The sequence below is a fragment of the Alligator sinensis genome, unplaced genomic scaffold, assembly GCF_000455745.1.
Source record: "Alligator sinensis unplaced genomic scaffold, ASM45574v1 scaffold603_1, whole genome shotgun sequence".
Lineage (NCBI taxonomy): Eukaryota > Metazoa > Chordata > Crocodylia > Alligatoridae > Alligator > Alligator sinensis.
Window position 1 is genome coordinate 52,964 of NW_005842853.1, and position 8,382 is coordinate 61,345.

Sequence of the window (8,382 nt, forward strand, 5' to 3'; positions counted from 1 at the left end):
GGGGCATGCGGCATTCATGTACATGGTAGTATTAGGTTACTGGGCAGTAGTGTCACTTAAAAGGCATTCACCGGAGCTACTGTGCAGTAACTCCAGTTACTGCACATTTATTTAGTACTTGCTTATACAGCTCTAATCTGCCTAACACAAGCAGGCATGTGTAGCAGGTCTGGTGATCTCATGGGTAGTCTGCTGCCACCTGGCAGCCCACCCCAGCCTTCTTCACACAGCACTATATTGGTGACTTTCCTACCTCACCTGTCATGCCTTTGATACATTTATAGGTGGCCACAAGGTCACCCCATAGCCATCTTTTGTATAGGCTGAAGAGATCCAGATCTCTCTCACTCTCCTTGTAGGGTCTTTCATGAAGACCACTAATCAATACGGGTGGCCCTTTTCTGAACCCTTTCCAGATCCTCCGTGTCCCTCTTGAAGTGCGGTGCCCAAAACTGGACACAGTACTCTAACTGTGGCCTGACTAGTGCTGCATAGAGGGGGAGCTTCACCTCCCTTGATCTGTTGATCATGCATCTGCTAATACATGACAAGGTGCAATTGGCTTTGTTGATGGCCTCGTTGCACTGCTGGCTCATGTTCATCTTGAAGTCAACTATGACTCCAAGATCCCTCTCGGCCTCTGAGCTGCTGAGGAAGACATCCCCCAACCTGTAGGTGTGCTGGGGATTTCTCCTTCCTAGGTGGAGTACCTTACATGTATCTTTATTGAATTGCATCCTATTACATTCTGCCCATTGATCTAACCTCTCCAGGTCAGCCTGTAACTGCTTCCTGCCCTGTCTGCTACTCTGCTGCATGTCCCCTCCCTCATCTGCTGTGAGGGGTGCTCAACACACCTTCATCCAAATCACTGATGAAGATACTTAATAATACTGGCCCAAGGACCAAATCCTGTGGGACCCCACTGCCCACCTCCTTCCAAGTTGAAAATGACCCATCAACCACCACTCTCTGGGTGCGGTTCCTAAGCCAGTTAGCCACCCACCTGGCTGTGTAGGCGTCCACTTCACAGCCCATTAGCTTCCCTGTAAGAATAGGATGCGAAACTATGTTGAAGGCCTTCCTAAAATCCAGGTAGATGACATTGGCCTCCGCTCCTGTGTCAAGGCAGTGTGTAACCTGATCATAAAAGGCTATTAAGTTTGTCAGGCAGGATCTACCTGAGATGAACCCATGCTGATTTCCATCCAGCATTGTTTCCCCTGCTAGGCTTTCACAAATATATTCTTTGATTATTTTTTCTAGTATTTTCTCAGGGATAGAGGTAAGACTGACTGGCCTAAAGTTACCCAGCTCCTCCCTTCTCCCCTTCTTAAAAATGGGCATCACGTTGGCCTTTTTCCAGTCCTCAGGGACCTGTCCAGAGCACCATGAGAGCTGAAACAGCTGTGCCAGCAGCTCAGCAATGACACTGGCTAATTCCTTCAGCACCCATGGGTGGAGGTCATCCGGGCTGGCTGACTTGTACCCATCCAGCCCTTCCAAGTGCTCTTTAACTAAGTCAGCGCTAACCTTTGGCAATCTGGTGCCTTTTGGACATCTGCCTATGTTCAAGGTGCGGGGATTGTCTTGGTTAGTATTAAGGAATACTGAAGCGAAGAACTCATTGAAGAGCTCTGCCTTTTTGTCTGCATCAACCACCAACTGTCCTGATTTGTCCTGCAGGGGCCCTATGCTCTTTTGTGCCTTCTTTTTGCTTGCTATGTATCTGTAGAAGGACTATTTATTGTCCCTGATTGTTTTAGCCAGCCTAAGCTCCAGTCCTGCCTTGGCCTGCCTAAATGACTCCCTGCAACAGCGCGCCAGGGTGGTGTATGGCTCCTTGGTGGCTGCCCCCTGCTTCCACTGGCAATATCTCTCCTTTCTTTGCCCCCAGTCTTTCCTGAATCTCCCTGTTCAGCCAAGCAGTCTTTTTTTTTTTTTTTTTTTATCCCCTTAGCACCTTTCCTGCATAAGGGGATAGACTCTTTTTGTGCTATAAGGATCACTCCCTTGAGAAACTTCCAACCCTCTTGGACCCCCACTAGACCCAACTCAAGAGCATTGGGCACCTTACTAACTAGGTTCCTAAATTTAGTGAAGTTGGCCCTTCTGAAGTCTAAAACTCTAGCATTACTGGATATTTTTGTCACCCTTTGCTGGATAGTGAACTTTACCAAGTGGTGGTCACTATCACCCAGGCTACTGTGTACCCACAGGTCCCCCATGAGATCATCCCCTGTTGCTAGGACCAGGTCTAGCAGGGCACTACCCCTGGTGGGACTGGACACCATCTGGGTTAGGTGGAGGTCCTGCACACAGTGTAAGAACTTCCTTGAGCGGCTTGTTTTGGCTGTCTGTTCCTCCCAACTGATATCTAGGTAATTTAGGTCCCCCATGACCACTGCCTCCCTTGCCTATATGGCATCTGAAAGCTGCTTGGAGAATACTAGCTCATCATCCTGGTGAGGAGGTCTGTAGTAGACCCCCACTACCAAGTCCTTCTCCCCTGACCCACAATGTCTCGGTATTCCCCTCCTCCACTCCTGCGCTTTGATGGCAGAAGATGTGTACTGCTCCTTAACATAGAGAGCTACACCCCTGCCTTTTCTCCCCACTCTGTCCTGTCTATATAACCTGTACCCCTCAATGTCTACCGCCCAGTCATGCGTAGAATCCCACCATGTTTCAGTTAAGCCAACTAGGTCATACTGCGTGCTAGCAAGCAGGAGTGTGAGTTCCTCCTGCTTGTTCCCCATACTCCTGGCATTTGTGTAAAGACATTTTAGCCCCCCCTCAGTGGGTGCTCTTGGTATCCCTTTGCCTTGATGGCACGTGTTCCCCTTTAATGCTTACCTGGTTAGGTCCAGTGCCTTGTTTGTGGCTTTCCAACCCTGGGTTCACATCATCCACCGATTCACGTTCTTCTCTGAGTGCCCTGCTCCCCTAATAGCTGTCTCATGCTTCATGACATCTCTGCCCAAGAATCAGAAACAAACACAAACTACTGCCAAGCAAACAACTCGGTTCATGCCAGGGCACCTTTACCTCAAGACTTTCTCTTTTAGCCTGCTGGCTACTGTAGCTTCAACCCTCTTGGGCTTACTTACCATTTCTTCCAGTACTTCTTCCACCCAAGCTGCTTGCCCTCTCATGGACCAAGCCAGACTTTCTTCCTCTGTTTTGGTGCCCAGCTTATCTCCCTTGGCTACGCCCTATCTGGCCACAGTCCTCTTGGACCTCATGGCAAGGGATTTACCTCATGTAATTAAGGTTGTTGCTTTGCTGTTTGTAGGCCTTCAGCTTGTAGTCTGTAGCTTATGCTCACCCTCTTCTAAGTAGCAGGGGCAGGGTTCTTTGCTACAGCATTCATTGTACTACCCATCTCAGTCTCTCTTCAACAAACATTCTTGAAAAAGATGTTAACAATTTGCAGGAAGGGTGATCTCCAGATTACATTGCTGTTCCTATTAATTGTTCATTGCTGATCTTGTTAGCTGACCTATAGTGAGTGAAGGTGTTTCCTTCAGGATCCCAAACTGTTTTCCATGTGTTCTAAAGCATACAAGCCCCACTTCCTTTCAACTCATCTGCAAGACATCCAACTTTTACCTTAAGAATTTCTCTAAGTGGACTCTTGCATTTTCAATACAAAATACTGAAGCACAGGGAAAATTTAAAATTTTAGGGCAGTATAAAATTAAGTGTACTATCAAATTAATAACACATGGATTACCATACTGATTGCATTATTCATTTTCATATTTAATTCAATAAAAAGCTCTAATTTTTTTTCTGCATCTGATTGGAGCTTCATGGGATCCAGACCCTTTGCCATAGAGTTCACAGGGCCTTGTACATGAGATGATGTCACAAATATGACTCAAACAACAAGAGAACCTCAATAACAAAATGAGCAAGGAGGCAAAGATCATGATCCAAATTCACCCTGTATAAATCCGCTGATTTAAACTACTTCACCTCTGATCCCATAATCCCTATTAAGCCTTTAGTATTCATAACCACTAGGGCTGTGTGAAACAGCACCATTCTGTTTCACCTTGAGTTTTGACTGTTTGAAGGAACAGAGTTTTGTCTTGAATTTCATTTTGAGTTGAAACAGCTGTTCCATTTTGTTCCATCGAAACAACAGAAAGGCTGTTTCACCACTGTTTTGAGTTTCACTGGGGATGGGGAGTCAGACCAGCTGGGCTGACTTCCCACCCCCAGCACTAGATCACCTAGCTGGGCTGCTTCTCTGACCCCCCCGCATGATTGCGCCAGGGGCAGGAGGCAGCTGAGTGGGGCCACTTCCCTGACACCCACGTGTGATCACTCTGGGGGTGGGAGGCAGCCCAGCTGGGCTGTTTCCCCAACCCCAGTGTGATTAAGTGCGGGGGTTGGGAAAGTAGCCCCACTCGGCTGCCTCCTGCCCCCTGCCAGATTTTGCACTGGGGATCGGAAGTCAGGCCGGCTGGACTGACTTCCCACCCCCAGCCTATGGTCAAAACGTTTTGATCAGCCTCGTTTTGTTTCGAGGCTATTTCAATGGCCTTTGTTTTGTTTCAATTTTGCTGTTTCGAACTTGAAATTGGTCGGAACAGTGTTGGAACGAAACAGCCATTGAAATTTTGCATAGCCCTAATAACCACACCCTTCCTCTCCTAGCATCAGACCATTTTGAATTTTCCTCCAGCTAATTCTCCAAAGGATCCTGGTTACAAAGGCCCTCCATTGTATAGTAAGCAGTATGGACTTGGTAGAATCCCCTCTGACTTTAGACATTTAGGCTAAAGATCACAAAACTTCAAACCACACTACAGAATATGATTAGTAAATAATATTATAGCCACTGTGGTGCCACTAGTATGAAGGGTGATTCTGCACTTACAAGTTCACGTGTAGTGGCTTCAGCGCTTAGAACATTATTTGGGTCAATGATGTCTAAAGTAATTTTTATATTATTATCCAGCTCCCAAAGTCACAGAATAGCAGTTGCTTTCCTTCTAGAGTCTGTTAACTTTAAAGTTTAAATAGACTAACTTTCTCTTTAAAAGTGGCCAAACAACAGCTGAATAATATGTTCGTTTAAGTAGCTAAACTTTTAATATTCCATTGATTCTGTGACTTGTGTTCTAAAATTCTAACGTGGTCTGACATTGCAGGTGCTGCAACTGAGTGTTTCTGTGAAACTGGCCACTGAGAAATGGACAGTGGGAATCAAAGATCAGATCTCCCCTGGAGAAGGGAAGAAAACCTGGAGACAAGACACAGAAGTAAGATCATTACTTCAGTGGTAGGGAAGCCTGTAGCGACAGTAAGAAAGACTACACAATACAGGAGAGAGATCAAATGAGCATATTAAATGCTGAAGGCTTCATTTTGTAATTACTATTTTTATTAAAGCTTGTTGTTGGTACATGGATGGCAAGAGCTTCAAAGAAAACCTGCCACTAGATTTATAATGTTGGCTTTCACATTATTATTCACCCTAGCTCCTTTGCCTTGTGCTCTGCAGTACTGCAATCAGACTAACAAAATATTCTCTCTGAATCCCTTTCCTGTGAAGAAGAGGAATCTATGATGTAAGAGACTTAGGACAGTTTGAAGCAGAGGGAGGAGAATGATCAAAGTTACTCAAAATTATTATGTTTTTTCCAAAGTGACTAGAGAATTTTTTATTTTGGAGAGATCATGCATTTTGTATGAGGCTTCTCCAGACTGTTAATACCATTAGGAAGATTTTACCAGGGTAAAGTTATTTAAGGTAACTGTGGTTAGTAGAATTGAAATGAATTAAAATTAAAAATAGGAGTTTTAAATGGCAGTGTGGATTGAACTTTTTAATGTTAATTTCTTGATTCCCTCCATAGGCAGACAGAAATGAAGGCACTGGCTCTGGGCTAGATCCAGGGAGATGCGACTAGTAGAAAGGAGGAGTAGGTCACCCTTTGCAGTCTTTAATCCTGGGTTCCCTCTGAATCAGGTCAGCCCTTAATGTAGTTTAGAACTGCAAAGACAGCATCATTAACTGAGGAGTTTTATGGAACCTGAGTATCTGTGGGCACAGGGGAGCCCTGGCCCTACATTTGACTCTTGACGAGGACATTGCACAGGGCACGCTCCAGGGACTTTATTTTACTGGAGCTTCCCTTCCCCCTGCCAGAAATCTGGAGATCATCAATATCTTTCTTATGTCCTCAAAGCCAGTGACTTAAAAGCAAGTGATGTAAAAGAAGTGGCTTAAAAGCAAGGTTGTTGCATTTGCAAGATTTTATTTTTCGAATGGTTAGAAACAAGTGTCTGCTTGAATGTAGTAAAAAAAAAAAAATCGCCCAGCAGTGTCTGACTTTTCTGCCTTCCCTCTTTAATTTTGGGGAACTTTACCATTTATTACAATTTTGTATTCTGTCCAATGAACCTTGTCTCTTTCTATGATCAAGTAATAAACTGCTTATATGTAGATGATGCAGTTGATGATGCTTGGATTTTAAAAAGGTATGGTCTCCCATGATGTTCTTACAAGAAAACTGGGGGATTGTGGGCTGGCAGAGTCCACAGTCAGGTGGGTTGGGAACTGGCTAAGGGGTCAAGCCTAGAGAGTGTTAGTGGACAGGTCTGTATTGTCCACTGTATTGGTGGGAGGTGACCAGTTGTGTCCTGCAGGGTCTTGGTCCCATGCTGTTCAACATCTTTATCAGTAATTCAGATGAGGATGTGGAAAGCACACTGGCCAAGTTTGCAGATGATACTAAGTTATAGGGAAAAGCAGTCAAGCTAGGGAATAGGATACAGATTCAAGTGGACTTGGACAAGCTGCAAAGGTGGGCAGTGCAGAACTGGATGCAGTTTGATAAGGATAAATGCAGAGTGCTTCATCTGGGCAGAAGTAACCTGCAATATGAATATAGGTTAGGAGGAGGTGTCCTGGCCAGTATGATGGCTGAAAGGGATCTCACGGTTATGGTTGATCACAGGATAAACATGAGCCACCAGTGCGATGCTGTAGTCAACAGAGCTAATAGCATACTGGAATGCATTAGCTGATGCATCACCAGCAGGGCGAAGGAAGTGATACTTCCTCTCTACTTGGCATTGGTGAGACCCCAGCTGAAGTGCTGTGTCCAGTTCCGGGCGCTGCACTTCAAAAAAAGACATGGAGAATCTTGAAAGTGTCCAGAAAAGGGCCACAAGAATGATTAAGGGCCTGAAGGACAAACCTTATGATGAAAGGCTAAAGGATCTGGAACTGTTCAGCTTGGGGAAGAGAAGACTGAGGAGGGACTTGGTGGTCATCTGTAAAGTATGAAAGGGCTGAATATCAGGAACAGGGAGAGAAACTATTCACTAGGGCACCCCAGGAGAAGATGAGGAGCAATGGCCATAAACTGTTAGAGGATGGTTTCAGGTTGGATGTAAGGAGGAACTTCTTTATGGTAAGGGTGACCTAGAATAGACTTCCCAAGGAGGTGGTGCAGTCTCCAACCTCCTCTCCTCTTCAAGAGGAGACTAGACAGACCTTGCTGGCATCATTTGAGCTCAACAGTATTCCTGCCCAGAGCAGGGGGGTTGGACTTGATGATCTTTCAAGGTTCTGTGATTCTGTACAAGGCTCTGATTGACAGCAGTAAGACTCATGTCCTTGACACCCTGCCAAGATGCCTCAAACCTAAATTACATGAAACATTACTGGGGGATGCTAATTAATTTTGTGTGTCCATTCAATCTTCAGCTTTACTGAGACTTCTAGGAAGGCTGCCAGTTGTAGCACTGGTTTTTGCAATGTAAATACCTGAGTCCTGGGATCTGGAGTGAAACCAACCATTAGTTTAATTGATTTAATTCAATTTAAAAGAATCTGAATTAAAATAATGAAATCTGTGCACCCTCTTCTACCAGGCCTTACTGTGTGCAAGAAAAAAATACACAAAGGGTAAAAACTACATCTTGTGTTCCAATGGATCTTTCAGATATTATAAAAAGACCTTGTTCTATAATGCTTATTCCTGTGAATATTCTTTACTTGTATGAAAATCACCACACACTTCAGTAGGACTATAGCAACAGCTCTCTTTGTATCAAAAGCAATGGCAATGCCCCTAGAGACTTCAGTGGTGCAGGATGAGACTCAGGGCAAATAAAGATTTCAGACAATGAGTTTAGTTATGATGCAGGAAACTATGGAGCCCCTATACATGAGCAGCAAGGCTGCTCCGACATGCTGTTGGAACAGATTCAGTTAATCGAATCTGCTGAAGCGTGGTAATTATTACGCTCCAGTAGACTCCAGGATCTTATGTACCCATGCCCCTGTGCTTCAAAATGATGGCAGGGGTGCTTTAACTAAAGCTAATTGAACAAATTTAGTTAAAGCTGCCATTT

At 44.8% G+C, this 8,382-nt stretch overlaps 1 long non-coding RNA gene across 1 annotated transcript in view; it reads left to right on the forward strand.

Annotated features, from left to right (window-relative positions):
- The window catches only part of LOC102374519, a 25,554-nt gene extending 19,306 nt beyond the window's left edge, over window positions 1-6,248 (forward strand). Inside the window, exons 2-3 of the long non-coding RNA XR_325151.3 lie at window positions 5,166-5,276; window positions 5,874-6,248. This is a non-coding gene — a long non-coding RNA (uncharacterized LOC102374519). The remainder of the gene's footprint in view (window positions 1-5,165; window positions 5,277-5,873) is intronic.
- Window positions 6,249-8,382: the final 2,134 nt, after the last annotated feature.